The sequence below is a fragment of the Pseudorasbora parva genome, chromosome 21 (assembly GCF_024679245.1).
Source record: "Pseudorasbora parva isolate DD20220531a chromosome 21, ASM2467924v1, whole genome shotgun sequence".
In the NCBI taxonomy this organism is placed as follows: domain Eukaryota; kingdom Metazoa; phylum Chordata; class Actinopteri; order Cypriniformes; family Gobionidae; genus Pseudorasbora; species Pseudorasbora parva.
The window spans coordinates 31,382,999-31,401,180 of record NC_090192.1 but is presented as its reverse complement, the minus strand read 5'-3'; the positions used below and the strand labels follow the sequence as shown (position 1 = coordinate 31,401,180).

Sequence of the window (18,182 nt, the reverse complement as noted above, 5' to 3'; positions counted from 1 at the left end):
CCAATCCAGCTCCACCCTACCCCCACCCACCCTTCGCTCCAAGACCCCCTGCACCTCCTATTCAACACTCATTCCTCACTCAGAGAGGCAGACAGAGAAAAAGCGAGAGCAAGAGAATAAGGGAGTGAGAGACAGAAAGAAAGAGAGATCTCTATTGTCATCACTGTCTGTCAGTCATAGCCATGGGCCTTGGAGGTAAAGCAGATAGACCAAAGAGCAGAGAAAGGCCATTGAGTCTTCGGATACGTTTGGTCCCTTACAAGCCTGTGGGGTGTTTTCGGTGGGGATTCAGCACAGGGCAGAATTCAGCTAAAAAAAAACCTTTAAAAAAACAGATGCCCAGTCATTGGCCAGGACACCTGTAAGGAGAAAATAATTGACCCTACAGCACTTTTTATGATAAGCATGACAGGGGCAGACGATAGTTTCGGGACGAACAAAGTTGATAAAGTATTTCAGCTCTGCGTCCCAGCAGTCAAATCAAAACGTTTATGTAGAGCCAGAATATGTCAGATCTTATATAAAACTTCTAGTACTTCCAAATACAGTATTCTCCTAATATTTGAGAATGTCACTTGCAAATCTGTTTGTGCCAATCTTTCGCGAATATTATTATTGCTGTCAAAACATTTGTAAAGAGATTAAAAGTAGGGATCTTAAAAAGACAAGCAAGGGAATGAGAAAAAGAAAAGGAAGAAAAAATATATTGCATGAAATATGAAATACTCCCCAGTCCCCAGATCAAACTCTGTTCATCAGTCAATAGTTTGTATATGAATACGGTGAAAGAATAAGTCCTAAATGCTAGTGAATGGACATTCATCATGGCCACTGCATCAGAATCTGCAGTTTCAAGTCCTCATTGGTCATTGCATGCAGAGCACAGACAACCACAGGAAACTGAATAGCCTACTAAAGAGAGAAAACACATTCGAAATGTTATAAAACTGCTTCGGTACTGATACAGTGTAACTTCAAAAATAAATAAATTAAACTTTTAGGAAAGAGCCAGGGTCATTCCAAACCACATATTATATAGTTGTGAGAAAAAAGGGGTAAAAACAGACATGCTTCTGGTTTGACTTATTTCATTACCTGAAGAATATGCTTGGGTTAATTCTGTAATGTTTTAAACATCTGTTTGCCATTGTCTGTATTAGCAATTGAATCTGAAATCACGCCCTATTTGTAAAAAAAACCCGCCTTCAATGACGTAAATAAATAAATATTAAGTCACGTTGCAGCAATTGTTTTAAATACATAGACAAAATAATCAAAGAAAAGAAGCACGTTTCCAGAAAGAATCAGAAAGGTATTTGGACTTCCTTTAAATAGCCGGTTAAATGAGCACGGCGGCTGCAGGACACAGTCGACTCGTAGCCGTTGTGTTCTAGCGTTCTAAACGTTTAATAATGTTCAGCTAACATACCTAAAGCATTATCGATTTTTATCTTGTAAAAAAATATGCATTTATAATGTAATTTTTATTTATTTTTACAAAAAAAATCTGGTATGATCTGTGCGATGGCTGGGTGTTATTAATAATAAGTATTAAAGAAATAAATATTTAATCATAGGCCTATAAATATGTGATATTATAATTACATCGATTGTTCTAGTTAATAATGGAATATCTTGATAAACTTGCTGAATATAACTAATTATTTAAATGTTCCATCAACACATCACGATTTTTGAACTTTTCATAGGACCTAAGCAATTGCTTAACTCAGTTTGACGTTTTTCATTTTTGACTTTAATAGCTGCAAGCTTTGTCTTCAGTTGGCCTCCAATTTTTCTTATAAATCCATAAAGAATTTGAGAAGGCATTCTGAAGTGATAGTTTAGTTCTCAGCTGGGCACCTAGACACAAAGGGAAAGGTATGAGGCAGCCTCAGGGGGGCGAGAGTCTCCTGCCTGCTGAGAGAGTTCAGTTTTCCTTGGAGCACTTACGATGCTGCACCTTCTTCTTGATACAGGTCGTTTGACCCACTGAATATATTGGCAACACTGTAAAATAACTTTTTCTAATAGTAAATCAACTAACGCAGTAATTAATGTACATTAAATTTACAATATATATATATATATATATATATATATATATATATATATATATATATATATATATATATAATACAAACTACGTTAACAAATGATAAGAGTTTTACATAACACAATAATATGTGTTAATGTTGTTTAAATTTTTACGGTTATTAGGCCTATAAATAGTGCCAATGCTTATTTAAAACTACGAACTAAATGCTTCAGCTGATCATAATGTTCATAACTCTGAGAATCGTATTTTAAGAAGTTCGTGAACAAAGTTATGGCCGTATTTTTTCAGTAGCCTACACTAAATTAGATTTTTATTTTTAATTAAAATAAATCACATTAAATGTAAATTTAAGAAATGCAGAAATATGAATTATTTATATATGCCTATAGGCTACTTTCTTGACGCTTTGCCTTAAACATTAGGACGTTAGTAAACTACATGCTTAAATAACATAAAGCTATTATATGACCATATAAAATGTCACACATTAACTCCTTTGTTAACTTCAGCGCGTGTTTGCAGTCTAAAAGCATATACAGAAACAAACAAATACATAAATAAAATTGGACTTATTGGTATAGGCCTAATTGTAAAATGGACTGAGTATATATGCCTAGCTTTAATGTTTTCGTATAAAAGCAACTCATTTGAATTTATTTTAAACATTACTCGATTGGAATATTAAATAAACAAGAGCTTTTGGGAGTTTTTTTAAAGGGTGTACACTGTAAATAAATATCCCAAATACAGTTGGCAGCGAGACGTATTGTCAGTGAAGTGAAAAGACTGATAACACGAACTATATGAGAGGCCCTACTGGCCAGCAGCCTGCATAAATTAATGAATGTTTTATACATCAAGTACCCACATCAATCTGGAAAATCTACAAAACACAGATGTGTCTTTGGTCTGCTAAAAAAGAATCGAAGAAAAACTGGTTATTTGGCCTTCATCCTCTACTGGCCGTCGTCGGAGTAAGGCTTTGGGTCATAGGCAGGCTGCTGGTCTGGCGTCAAACATTTTAGAAAGATTGAGTAATTGTAAATCACAATGTTCCATTAACCATAATAGAGCCTACCACAAAAATGCGTAAATTGACTGTCTTGATTGATTATAAATTTAGTCTTTTCCTCTAGGAATATACTCGCTACTACTAGCCTAACTCCGTCATCGTATTCATAAAAACCCTTCTGCTGAAGTCAGTTTGAATTAACTTCAGAAACTCGTCACTATTCGCTGCAGGGCTCCGTCTATTGTTGTATACAGAAAAGAAAAGAAAAAACAAGGGAAATGAAATATTCTTTCTGTTGTCTTGAAATCTTGTTTTTGTAAAGTCAGTGCATGAGGTAAATCGGTTATGATATCTCCTTCATAAGAATAGCGAGTTTATAATCGAACGGTTAATATCAAAATTACAAAACATATAGTCAACAATAGGCTTAATGTAAAAATATTATTTCACGCTCACGTAAAAGTCCTCATTGTATGATGCCTACACAAAACTAGCCTTAAAAAACATTTTATAGGCTAATATTGGTATAAAAAGTGTGTGTGTGTGTGTGTGTGTGTAGACCATACAGGCCCTCTATCTATCTATCTATCTATCTATCTATCTATCTATCTATCTATCTATCTATCTATCTATCTATCTATCTATATGGACGTGGTAAATTAAATACATGTACACATTTAGAAAATAGTAGATAAGGTGGGGGAAGAAAAGAAAGGCTTGTATGCTTTATTTTTGAGGCAAGATAGGGAATCCTGAATTATCTGGGAATAGACGGCTATGTTTAAGTTTTATTTGCTTTTGTGTATGTTAATAAAAACACAAACATAAAACGTGTTCAATTATGGCGATACAAAACACTCACAATCTTTTTAGTTTTAGGGAATTGTCACCTACCAAATGTACATTACACCACCATACAAAATACCCTTCGTTGAACATATTATAAGCTTCTAAATATTCAACCAACAAATATTCAACCTCTTTGTCTTTCCCATTTCGTTTATATATATATATATATATATATATATATATATATATATATATAATTGGTGACAGAAACTAGATTTACTTGAAGACTGTTAAAAAAAATCATACAAATCGTGTCTGTGTATAGGGATAATTTTTAATATAGACTACACGCAACAGAATATGACTCATAATTAATAAATTGATAGTTCAAAATAATATAACAAATAGCTACGTTACAGGACCAGGAAATTGCTTTTATTTTTCACAAAGAAACAATACATCTGGTTTTGTACGTGAAAACATGCCGTACACATGGAAAATAAATAGATAAATAATAATACAATAAAAATGCAAAAATGCGCTAAAAGAACGCAGAACTTAATGAATAACAATTCAAGTCTCTTTCAATTGCTGAAACAGAATCGCATTTGCGTGGATTTAAAATATATATTTTTCAGGTATATTTCAGAATAATTCGTCTTTAACAGTCAAATACAATTTAACATATACATTATTATTATTATTAATTCTTAAATGAGTTAATATGCCTAAAGACTGCTTGCTAAGGATGAATATGAAAAAAATAGCTTGTCTTGCTGTAATTTGAACTTTGTGTATTACCATATCATATGAACAAGCAATTGTTCTCGAAATCTGTGGATATGCAATTAATTATTCATATGTTTCTTTGAAAACAGCCTGCAGCCTAATATTATTTAGGCTATAAATAGGCTAAATAAATAAATCGCTGTATCCCACCTTAATGGCAATGTGACCTCCGAGACATCCCCTGCATATAAAAACATCCTCGATGTGAAAACGACGAATTTGTATAACAACACACTCAAAAAAATAAAATAAAAAATTCTTTCCAAATCATGTTGATTGTCGCGATTACACAATCACAGACATTCGTGCGAATCCGAAATGCAAGTAGAAGTAAACAAGCAAGCGCGACATTCGAAACTCGCGCCAAATTCTCCAGTCTCTTGTTGGTCATTATGACGCGTCAATGCTGCAACCCGAATCGTGCTATTTGGAAACATTAACAAATAGTCGACATCCGTAACGATCTTGCATGACAACATGAGAGCGTTACGCGGAGAAAAACGTTCGTGCTCGCGGTGCAAGTCATTGCCTTTTTAAAGACTACATGTAATAACAGCTCTCGGACACGACTGTGAAACGACCCCCCCACCCCCACCCCCCGCTCTAGACGATACAGTCCGCTCTGCAATCTTCCTCGCTGTTGTATTCCACAACAACGATCTAGACGTGTCAAAAAAACGCAAGCAATTTTCCGTTGTATGTGCGCCGTGGTCCATTTCCACGACTGAGTTTGAAGCACCGGAGGCGCGCCATTCTTCTTAACGCAAAATCACAGGCGTCTTTATGTAGCAGGGTTGGAGAGGAGTCGTGCAAGGGATCTCCCCTCCCCAACCCAGCCGCTGAGGAGGTGGATAGGGGGAGGGGAAACCCGCTGGATCTACGGGAGGGAGCCCTTGGCCAGCCGCGTAAAAAGGAATTCCCACCAAACGTAGCCCATATTTAAGGGGGATCCGTAAACTCGATAGACACAAGCAACTGCCACGTTATATGTGCATTCCGATCGAGCCACAATTTTATTTAGACCTCATAAACTAAATGTTTGAGACGGTTCTCTGAAATACAGGGACACGGTTCGTTTATAGATAACATAATTTGGAAAAGAATGTGATCCAGTTCTGTCCACGAATAGAATCATACGCTGGATAGCCTGTTCCCAATTAAAATATAGCAGGATTTAAATTCAGCACGAGCCTATTTTTGTTTAAAAGTTAACTGACTGTGTTGGCGCTGATCGTGTCCACCTTAAAACACGAGCTCTTCAAATGAAGAGAGCTCATGATGCTGGTTAATGCCCCGGTCAGATGTTCTGCTTGGCTACTTTTTTTGGAAAGCTAAGACTATTGATTTGCAAAAAAGCATGAAAATGTCTTAAATTCAGTGATGGAGAAGTAATCAACATATCCGTGCAGCCTATGTGTGCATTCGTGTGTAGAATTTTTACGTTGTATAATAAACATGGTATATGTAAAGTATACATTGTATACTATAAATGCCTGGAGAATTACAGTGTCACAAAAAAAAAAAAAAAAAAAAAAAAAGGCACGGCAATTTGGAAAGTATTGTGAGTTGGGTTTCGCATTTCAATTGAATTACTCTCGGCTTTCCAACAGTCGCAGTTCACACCTATGTAAACGCACCCCGGAGGGCAACAGATTTATTTGCAAGAGAACTATTTTACCCCTCCTTTTTACCCTCGACTCGGTGATGGATGGACGATCTCTCTTTGTCTAAATGCAAATAGACTTTAACCCTGAATTAATGGATAACTCCGTAGAGGGGTGATTACTCGACTTTCGGGTTGATCTGCCTTTCTCGTAGTCCGTCTGTCACCAGCTACATGACAATTGATCATTTGACGCACATTTGGTGCACCCCCTGAACGTGCGAATTACTACCACTTTAGTCTAGACAATCGACTTCAACTGACACTGTTCCTTCTATACTGCTTTATTAATCAGCTGAATAGCTATCTATCTATCTATCTATCTATCTATCTATCTATCTATCTATCTATCTATCTATCTATCTATCTATCTATCTATCTATCTATCTATCTATCTATCTATCTATCTATCTATCTATCTATCTATCTATCTATCTATCTATCTATCTATCTATCTATGCCAGCTGATTTCTTTCAATTTGGTGTGAACAAAACATCTGTGGGTGAGTGGATGGATATGAATAAATAAATAGTTTCACTTAAATTAAATATACTGTGGTACAGTTCTTTCTTTCTCAAACGTCATGCTACACGTTCATTTAGATTTATTTTGCTGCGGTTTTTAAGAGAGTTCCGCATGTCAGCATTACAGTGCAATAAGTAGCCAATAATGTTTGGAATTTTGGATGCAATCTCCAACATTAACTCTGATAAACATAACATGGCTGTCATTTACCCCTGAGCTAGCTGCAGACCCCCTGTGGTGGTCTGTAAGGAGCCCCATTTAAAAGCTATAAAGAACACAGCAGCGCGTGCAGAGAGGGGAATGGGGAGGCATTTTGGATTTGATTTGAAGTTTTAGGATCAGACAGTAGATCTGTTTTTGAATGCAGGGGGTTTTTAGAGACTTGCTCTAAAAATGCAGAAACCTTATTTGTAAATTATTGTTTGACTTTTACTGGCACAATTTACCAAGAAGATCAATTCACATTGCTAATTTACCAATCCCCTTTCTTCTGTTCGTGTAATGTTTTTGACTGCAATGTTTCATACATGCTGAAACTTGTAGCACCAGGGTTGAGCATTTATAATAATGTAACAAATGGAAAGGTCTGACGTGTGTGCAATACATGCATGTGTGCGTGTGTGTTCAGTTGTGTCCCGGTCTTCTGAAAGACTTGCACATTATTACCAGGGGTACTAAAATTTTATTTCCAGCTAATATTGTCAGGATAGAGAGTGTGTGTGTGTGATTGAGTGTGTGTGTGTGCGCGGGAGAATATGTGTATAACAGCACTATTGCCTTTTGCCAAGGGGGGCGTTTGCTCATGTAGCTTGTAAAACTCAATGTCTGGGCACCCTTTAAGCCTTCCCTATGAAATATCACTCGTGTTCTTGCTGTCCGGTGATAAAAGAGCCAACAGGATTTGGAACTGATCTATACAGAAGAGGCCACCTGTTGCAGAGTACAAGAGAGATACAACACGAACCATTATCAGTACATAACATTATGCATCATGTAAGGCTTCAGTTTGTTAGTAAGCCATACTTTTTAATGCACGTGAAGCTAATTTTGATTTTTTGGAACTCAATGGCTACCAACATTCTTCAAAATGTTTTCTTTTGTGTTAAACAGACGGAATAAACTTACATGTTTGGAACAACATGAGAGGGAGTAAATTATGACAGAATTTAAATTTTGGGTGAACTGTTCCTTTAAAATGATAAGTGTAAGCAAAATGCACACTTAAAGGGGAAGTTCACCAATAAAAAAAAAAAAATCAGTATAATTATTTGTTCACATTCACCTCGTTTCAAACCTGTATGACCTTGCATGAACGTGCTGTAAAAGACAACAAATAGATCAGGTCTAGGGCCACAAACTCATCCTTCCCTTCACTCCCTCACTTATTTTTGTTCTCTCTCTGCTTCTCACATTCTCTTTCTTAAATCGGTTCTGTTCCCATCCATTTGTTGACTGATGGAGTCGGTTGTTCATTCTTCTCATAAAATCAAATCAGCAATGGTCTTGGGACCTTGGTGTGTATCAGAGGGGGAACACAGGGTCGTCTCGTTCTCTCTGCACATCTTTAAAAAGAAAGCGATGCCCAAGGCCTGGAGATAGAGACTGATAAAAGGCAGCAGAATGCGAGAAAGAAAGGAATGAGGGACAGTGGGGAGAGGGAGGAAAAGAGATGGTTCATTGTTGGGTGGGCAGTCCCATCACTTGATGACTGTGGCACTCCTCAGCCCTGCAGCTGGGTTCTGATGCCCTCACAAACTGTCTTTCTTCTTCCCAACAACAACCATGGCTTCGGGGTCACAGAAGATGCCTGCCCTTCCACGTGATGGCGCTACAGATGTGGTGAGGGAACTTATTTAACAGCCAGGGCAAAAAGCAAATGCGTCAGATACAAAGGGAGGGTCACAATACTGTCCTTGTGTCTTTCTCCCAGCTGCTGTATTTAACAGCTGCAATAAAGAGCTTATTTGAAAAACCCGAAAAAAGAAGAAATTGAATGCCTCAGACTTTTTAAGGGATTTCTCTGTTTGTCGTTCTCTCTGTACATGTAATGCCTCATGCATATGTATGCGAGTGTTTAAATCAGACCTCTTGCTCTGATCTGAAGATAAAAGAATGAGCACTGCTCAATCCTGTTCACATCATCAGCCTTTGACCAAGTCATACGGCTGTGGATTTGGAACTGTGGGTTGGTTGTAGGAATTTAGCACTGAATATTTATCTTTATTTTCATAAACATGTAATGAGGATGAAGGAATTAACACACCTGATTCAAGTCCTTTTTTAAAAAAACTCATAGGCTATTTTGTTTACTGGTAGAGTCATTCCCTATATCACATGGTTTTCAATGCAATGCCATAGTAGAAGAGCCATTTTTGGTTCCCCGTAGAACTGTTTTGTGAAAAAAAATATTTTCTAAATTAAAATTTGGATATTAAAGGTTCTTCAAGGAACCATACACACTAGCAACAAAACTTTATTTTTAAGAGTGTACATTAGAATTTGCCAATTCAACAAGTAAAACGAATGATCTTCCCTGCACAAATGATTTTACTCTAGAAATCTTAAGGTACTGGCAAACGCATTTAGCTATAGAAAAACAAGAATGTTGTACGTAATCGTCCCGTGCATCCTAAAAAACCTCCAGGTCACGTATTTTCTCAATTGAAGCGGCAACCATAGCAGTGACGTCCCTCTATTCTGGACACCGACAGTTTGTCTGTGTTACGCTGCAAGGAAAGCACAAAACACTTGGTACGTGTCTTTACTCGTTGGCAAATTTTGATGCTGTATCTCTCCATTAGTTCCCCACACCAACCCTGTCTGATGTCGTTTAAAGAGCAACAGGTTAACAACCAACGATCATAAACAAGAAACACGCGGCCTTCATCGACGGTTTTCTAAAAGAAAAGAAAAAAGAACAACAACAACAACTTGGCACACTGATAAAAACAACTTGTAAGATTTACTTGATAAAATCTTTGTAACAATTTGCACTCAGTTTTTCTAAGTAAAATTTACTGCTGCGATATCAAGTACAACTTACTTGCCATTATCAAGTAAAATGTACTTAACTATAAATGTAACATTTGCAAAGACATTAAGTAAATGTTACTTAATTATATTTAACTTAGCATGTTGTATTTATTAAAAGTAATCAAGTAAATTTAATTTTAAAAGGAGCATAACTATTGTGAAAATTTTATAAATCTGTATTATTTACTCTTATGAAGTAATTAAGTAGATTTTATAATGTTTGTCCATTTGACATTTTGAATTACTTAGTTGAATTAATTTATATTACTCACTATTATTATGTAAATGTTGCTATTTTAAACCAAATAAATGTAATAATGTTCTCTGCATCAAATACATTTATCACAAATCACACATAAATACAATGAAGTTGAACAGTTTATTATGTCAAAATGTACAATTAACCATTAAATCAGTAATGTTCACTTCAACTGATTAAGTAGTTAAGGTACATTCATTATAATTTACAATAACTGTAGAATTAACCATGTATGGTTCAACTAAACACCAGCAGCCAACAGTGGCATAACTAACATTAAAGGGTTAGTTCAGCCAAATATGAAATGTATCACATTTGAGTCCAAAAATAACAAAAACTACGACTTTATTCAGCATTGTCTTCTCTTCCATGTTTGTGTTCAATCCTCAAATAAAGATTCAAACGGTGAAGAGAAGCCAATGCTGAATAAAGTCGTAGTTTTTGTTATTTTTGGACCCAAATGTATTTTGGATGCTTCAAGAGACTCTAATTAACCCACTGATGTCTCATATGGACTACTGTGATGATGTTTTTATTCCCTTTCTGGACATGGACAGTATAGTGTGCATACACTTGCATACGCTCTCGGACTAAATATAAAATATCTTAAACTGTGAGTTAAGATGAACGGAGGTCTTACGGGTGTGGAGCGACATTAGGGAGAGGAGTTAATGACAGACATTTCATTTTTGACTGAACTGAACTAACTTAACCCTTTAATGACGAGCACATGCATTGTCCAGCTGAAACAGAATGGTCACTTTTCCTTAATGCTCATTCATCGACTGGATCCTCTCAATCAGCTCCATGGACGACCATCTTAAGGATATGTTCAGCAGCAACACTGCGACTGTCCTCCTGCATACAGTTTGTAAGAAAGAAAGAACACAATTCCATTTAAGAAATAGAATTACATTTATAACATTACATTTTATTTTCATTAAAAAGGTGACCGGACCTTCATGTCGTTAGCTCACTAAAATAGAATTGCTGACATTCATGCACTTGTTGCTAACGTTATACATCAATGCTTATTTGGTATCAGAGTTCACCTGCCATCCAAACTTTCCTTCTTTAGTGCAGAGTGCAGACTAACTTATGCTTTGATATAATAATTGCTGTGAAATTTTCAGTGGATATAAAAACAACTAACTTAGACACTTTTAAAAAATGCTAACATTAGCTAGAGGACACACACACAGGCAGCCAGCACTTAATCACGGCCAGCTAACATTAAATTATTTTGAAGTTAACCAGACAGGGTGACTTTTTCTACAAGAACGTGGCTAACTACATTTAATCCCCTCTATCTTTGACTAAACACCAGTCTCAACTTTATAGAAGTGGATAATGCTTTAGCTTTAGCTACCGTTATTGTGATTAAAACTCACTTTTAGTCAATTTTAAACCGTAACATCTATGCAATAATCAAACCATCAAAACGAAGTACATCGTTATCACAAATCTAAAATAGAAAGGTCAGAACTTACCGAGAATAAGTCAGCCATGTAAAAGCGACATCCCAAACCGACCGTCTCTGCCTCTGAACCGGGATCTTTTTGAGCAACAACAAAAACGGGCGGGCAGATTCAAACACACTTTGCTTTTCAGATTAAAATTTACTTAGTATTTTTAGGTGAATGTGCTGTGACTATAAAACATTAAATACTATTTGTAAATATATGGTAAAATGTACTCTTTCTTCTCAGTTAATTTATTACATTAATAAATTGTGTAAATTTTACATAAGATATATAGTTCCAACTTAATCTTGATTTTACTATGTATAAATGACATGAATTAATGTAATAGATTTTACAATACCACAAAGTCATTTTTTTCAGTGCAATATTTTTATCGTTAGTATTACTGAAATTACATGTTTTTGTTTAGTTTATGTATGTGAGAAGTCGAAATGTCACTTTGGTTATCACTAAATGACTAGGCCTGTGTCAATTAATCAATAGCCTATTTTAGGAAGTGACTCCATTCTGTACAGACACGACCATTTAAAGGAGTAGTTCACGAAAAAATTAAAATTACCACATGATTTACTCCCCCTGAGCCAATCCTGTATATGACATTCTTTTTTCAGATGAATACAGTCAGAGTTATATTAAAACATCCCATTATAATGGCAGCCCAAAAAAGTACATCCATCCATTGTAAAAAAAATACATAAATAAAAACACCCACAGGCTCCGGGGGGTTAATAAAGGCCTTCTGAAGTGAATTGATGGGTTTGTGTAAAAAAACATTTAAAAGTAAAATATCTAGCTTCCATCAGACCACCTTCTATATGCAATTTAAGAAAAAAGTGTAACTGCCGCAATGTATGACGTATTCATCTCAAAGATGAATGTCATTATACACCTGGGATGGATTGAGGGTGAGAAAAAAATGGAGTAAATTTCATTTTTGGGTGAATCCCTTTAAGTGATTAATTTATGTAGCCTATTTAAACGCCATTGACACTTTTGTATGTGGCCTATATGAGTTAGTTGCTTTCAGTTTTATGGCAGTTCCTGACTTTTTGTCCATGAGCATAGAATGATTTTAGCCTATACTATCAAACTAATTGAAATGGTTCAGAAATCACAGATCTTTTAGAAAGTTTTTCATTTATTGGACTGTTGACAGCTTCAGAAAACAGGGATGAATTTAGTGTATTATTTTTCATATTACAGCTGTGATCACAGTGGACTAAGCATAGACAGGTTTACTGCGATTTTGGGGATAGAGATATGCCCTTAACATGTGATAGGTCTGTCCAAAGGCAAAACTGCAGGCCCGTGGAAGAAAAGTATTTCTGTAGATACAATTATGAACAATTCTCTTTCTTTTTACATGTTAATGCCACATATTTTACTGTTTTTTCCCACAATTCTTTAGCTTGTAGTGACTTTTTTAAAGGCTAGAGAACATCTACTTTAAATTGAATTTGCCATAAGTCCATGCCCTGTTTTTCCGAAATATTTTGTCATCTCATGATATTTGCCTGTGTTTTTTGTTTAGTTTTTTAAATCCACCATTCTGATTAATCTGTTAATCTCATCATCTCAATGCTGGTCTGGAGGGGCTGAATGATGATTGAAAGGCCAATGAGGATTTGTTCTCCTATGAAAATTACTATATTAAATGACATTTTAAATAGATTTATACATTTTGTTTCAAATATGTAATATATGAGGGCAGGGCAAGAAAAAACTTTTTACAGAGGGACTGATTAGATTACATTCCAATTGAAATAAATGGATCATGCATTAAAGCATTCCAGAATCAGTCACATATTTGCATCTTCTGACACTTATTTTCTGATAGGACTCTTCTTGAACTGGAACAAACAAGGGGCATGGATCTTAAGTTTTGCTACACTGTAATTTTAATTAACGCATCAGGAGTTTGTTGCAGGATACCATCATTCATGCTTTCATGAATATGGAGAGGTTTAGCTCCATCACTTTAATCTTCCGTTAGCTGCCCCGAAGCTTGCTTAGTGCAGACAATAGTGTTAATTATTCCATGCTTCTCTCCTCCAAACACTTAACATTCACATATGTTTATTCAACAAACAAGGAAGTGCCCAAAACACACAGTCATTAAGAATATTCACCACACAACAAATTATGTTTATAATTTCTGCCATTGCAGTCATGCCAATGACATTGTTTTTAACGACACGGCAGGGTCATTTGGGGTTAAGTTTGTGTCCATGAAAAACCACTAGGCAACTGACTTTGCTTGTCCTCTCTTGATTGATCCCTTTTGAAATTGTATTCATAAACACAGTGTCCATATAAGCCACATATGCAATACATGTAGATGCGCTGTGGTGTCTGCGCTGTCAAGTTGCTGTTGTCCCGATCTCATAACTGTTCAAATACACTTAGACACCTTTGACTGCAAATTATGAGTGTGCAGACGTAAGCATGCTAGCAAATCTCTGATTTGTTTGTCATTCGGGGTAGGCCTGCTCACGGAATGTCCACATCTGATAAATATAATATGACAACTGTAATGAGGAAATCTATTGCATTCAGCCAGCACCTTTCGGCACTTCCACAAACGTAATAATTTCATGAGCAAGTTGTGAAGCATCTTTGGGCATTTGTGAGGGAATTTTTAGTCTAATGTGAATCAATATTGATTAAACCAATAAAAGATTGCATCAGGGTTTTTTTCTTCATTTTTTAAAAATATTTTCTGACTTATGCTTATATACGTACACTGTAAAAAAATATTTTTCCAAAGTTTATTGCAGTTTTTTTAGATTATTGGAATATGTTTTACTAGAAATTAGTTCTAAATAGTTCTAAATGTTTTACATTTAATAATTCCATGCTACTTGCAGTTTATTTGTAATTTTTTGTGAAATTTACTAGTTTCTTTGTGAAAATTATTTCAAAGTAAATCCTAAAATAACTGTTTCAGTGTAAACTACCCTATAGTCTTGATATTAGTCTGACAAATAATCCCAGATTACACATTACTTTTAATCTCTATTTTTTAATTTTTTGTCTTCATTTATTTATTATTGGTATAGCTACTCGGCTGTCAGCCTTTTTTATCATTGCTGTGATTTGGTTAGTGCATATAAAAGATAAAACTATTTTGTAGAGGCTATTGCAATCAATGCTTGTTGCACATTGGAAGATAAAGTTAACCATATCACTCTTAGGTCTGAATATACTTTAATTGGCTCAAACAGCCTGTACATCATTTTAGTGATATTTATCACTTAATTATATTCTGAAAAGTGTGTTTTTTTTTTCCTATTCTGTAGGCCAAAACATTTTTGCTTCGAGTGTAAAGCTGCTCGCCTGTTTAGCAACACGGTCACCCTTTCCAAGTTTGTCTTTCGACGTGTTAGTGAATGAAAAGTTGCACTATACCAATATATTAGTGTAAAGCAAAAGTCCTGCCTGCATCGCTAAAAAGGTCTCGCTCGATCAGTGCTCACGGGACTGAAAGCGTTAATTTTCTGACGTCATCGTTCCCGGGGCGGTGACCTTAAAGGTAGGGGTGGGGGCAGATTTTTGCTCCGGGGATGAGTGGGAAATACGCCTCGCTTTCAAGGCAAATAGCCTGTTTTGGATGTAAAAACATAACTTGTTTGTAAGAGTCGGGCATTGCTTTTCTTTCAGGACAACAAATGTATTTTGTAATGGATTGCCTGTGTTTCCTCAAGGTAAATCTGTAGTTCTTTAAGTAAACAACATACTGAAGCGAACGTGTGTTTGTGGTGTTTCTGGTTCTGATCTTACCACCTCTACATGTTTTCTCAGACCCATTGGATTTATCGAATGCATTGCAGCTGCATCACTTTACAAAACGCGTGTGTACATTGAAAAAAAATAGTTCAAATCGGTTTAAAATAGTGATATTCTAGGCAGTCACTTCGACGTCTTATAATTGCGCACGGTCACGATCGACTCGTGGTTTGTCTGCGACGTCTTTTAATTTCCTGAAGTTACCACATAAAACCGGCTACTTTAGTTCGATTAAGGTAGGTTCATTTTTACAGATCATATGGGAAGTCTAATATGGTGGAGAAGATCTGATTATGTGTATCCAAGGTCTGTACGACGCTGAGGAAAGGGGTCGCTTTCCCCCTAATCTTTTCCAAGGTCCCGTTCGCGGTGCAAACATGCAAAAAAGTAGAATAGTTCAAGGTGTGTTGAGGAGTTGGGGTATGCTCAGGAGACACGTGCCCTCTCCCCTAATTAAATGAGGCAAAAATGCAATGGTCTGGATATGACAGCAGATTAAATTTCGTTCGCCTCTCCATCAATTTTCTGTTTAATGTCACTGAGCTCCATTGTGGGAGAAGAGGACGCGTCATCCAGCCATAAATTTGTGATTATAGAGGCTCGAGGAGGCAGTTGGCTCTATTCGGACGGATTTGCTGCGTACCTTCAGATAGATCTTCAACAACCAACCATTCAAGTGTTTTTTGTACCATTTAGACTTTAAAGAGATTTTACCGGACTAGACTATGAGTATTTATGATAAATAAAAAAGCCCGTTTTTTTTCCAAAGGCTGTTAAGATTTGTTAGAAAGCCCTGCACCGGGAAGGGACACTTCAGACGGCTTTTTTTAAAGATTTGAATCCAGATCACGGGCGCATTTCACAATTTTGCATAAATCAATAGTCATTTCTTATTCAAAAAATATTTTCTGTCTGGATGGACTTCCATTTTTATAGGTAGGTGTTTTCTAATCATCTGATTGTGATTTATTGCAGCCATCAGGACTTTTGCAGAAGTATTGAGAAGCTTGTACGTTTGTTTGTGTCCTTTATGCAGAAGATGTAGGCAATGGGTTGTCAGAATAAATAATGGCTTCCTACGAAGCTGTTCGTGACATTAAAATACACTTTTCGTCTCACTTATACGCCATTCGACCAAGGACTATTTAACGGCCTGTAAAAAAAAAAAAGACTTTTGTAGCATTTTTTTTGGAGAAGTCAATCCTGTTTCAAAAAATGTTTTTACATTGGCTTTTAATTCAACATTTTAAAGGTTAACCAATTTACTTACGTATACTTACATGCACATGTGATATGGATTTTTACAAAGATACCAATGTGTCAAATCTCGAGAGATTTTTATCACTATTTATTCGGTACAAAAGACACGCCGTTCTCTAATATGGGAGAGGGCCTTTTGACCGGACATTTGATTGTTCTGACTTTTTTCATTGTTTTTGCTGGACTCTCAAATAGTTTACGTCACACAAATAAAATGTAAATAATTTAGCCTATTGATAGAAATTAAATTAAATATATAGCCTATTTTTAAAACTTTTATACGTATAGGCTATTGTTTCCGTGCTAAATATTATACTTTTGAAAACAACACATCTATTGTCGTTTAGTCTTTTATTAAGTATTTCATTCATTAAATTCATCATATTTAGTCATTTGTATTAGGCAAATGCTTTACTCACCAAGGTTACTAGGTCATAGGGTCAAAACATTATTGCTGTTGAACGAAACATGTTGGTAGATGATTTTATATTATTTCAGTCTGTTTGAAGTTAGCCATTCGTGAAATGTAATACTAGCTATACATTTGTTTATACTACCAAAGTAAACTCGGAATGACTTAGTTTTGTTACCATAAAACTCAACATGTATCAAGGGCCTTTAGGATGGACACTTAGACGTCGATTGATAACAACTTGTAAAACATTGAATACATAGGCCTACCTGTGAGAGGAACTATGAAGATCGGACTGTGATGGAAGCATAGCCTATATACTACACTCGGATCAAGATAGCACCATGTCCATATCAAAACCGAGTGGACCACTGACAATCCTTTAAAAGCATGTGCTGAGCCATCACCTTAAGGATTTATTTGAATCTTTCCATACAGACTTATCGCTAATGCAAGGAGTGTAACTGATACTGCGTTGTGCGACTACAACTCTCGCAAGATCTTTATAATGTAGATTATTTATTTATTTAGGAGAGTGTTGCTCTATGTTTTAGATTTGGCAGGAATGAGCAATATAACAGCTCGGAGTCATTCCCTTCTATGTGGATACTTTTGTAACTCGTAGTAGCCTAGAATAGTACAAACTGTAGTAAAACTGTAGCCTACTGTACAATATACGAAGATTACTCGAAAAAGGTATTAATAATATAATTCACGAATTTCCTAATTAGACGACTCATCCGATTAATATTCAATTTCTTTAGTCACGTTAAATTTGGGAGATCAGCTTTAAGGAGACATTTTACGAATTATCAGAGAATTTAAACTGAGGTATTTATAAGACGGTCTCATTAATGAAGCACTGTGGGGGGCAAGTCGTCAGTTTCTTCTTCATTATAAATGCGCCAGTCAAGAATTGGTGCATATCAACGCCATATTTAATTCTCGTTCATCAGCGTTGTTTCGTTTCTTCTGTTTTTTTAAAAGTCTTAGCAAGATTTGAAAGGTAATAGCAGAAAGTTTCTTGAGTTGTTTTTGTTTTTTAACCAAAAGGCGTTTTTTAAAGTGTGTTTTTATTTTGTTAGATCAATTTACCTCTCCATAGTTTGA

The 18,182-nt window shown here is 35.7% G+C and overlaps 1 protein-coding gene across 4 annotated transcripts in view; it reads left to right on the top strand.

Annotated features, from left to right (window-relative positions):
* Window positions 1-18,182, top strand: part of bahcc1b (BAH domain and coiled-coil containing 1b) — a 142,291-nt gene that overhangs the window by 12,321 nt on the left and 111,788 nt on the right. The window contains exon 1 of one of the 4 annotated variants that reach the window (XM_067430697.1): window positions 15,184-15,318. The exons of 2 other annotated variants lie outside the window; for them this stretch is intronic. The gene's annotated coding sequence lies outside the window, so the exon portion shown is untranslated. Of the gene's footprint in view, window positions 1-15,183; window positions 15,319-16,238; window positions 16,337-18,182 lie in introns of those variants that run through there. One more of the 4 variants, XM_067430696.1, reaches the window with a different exon arrangement.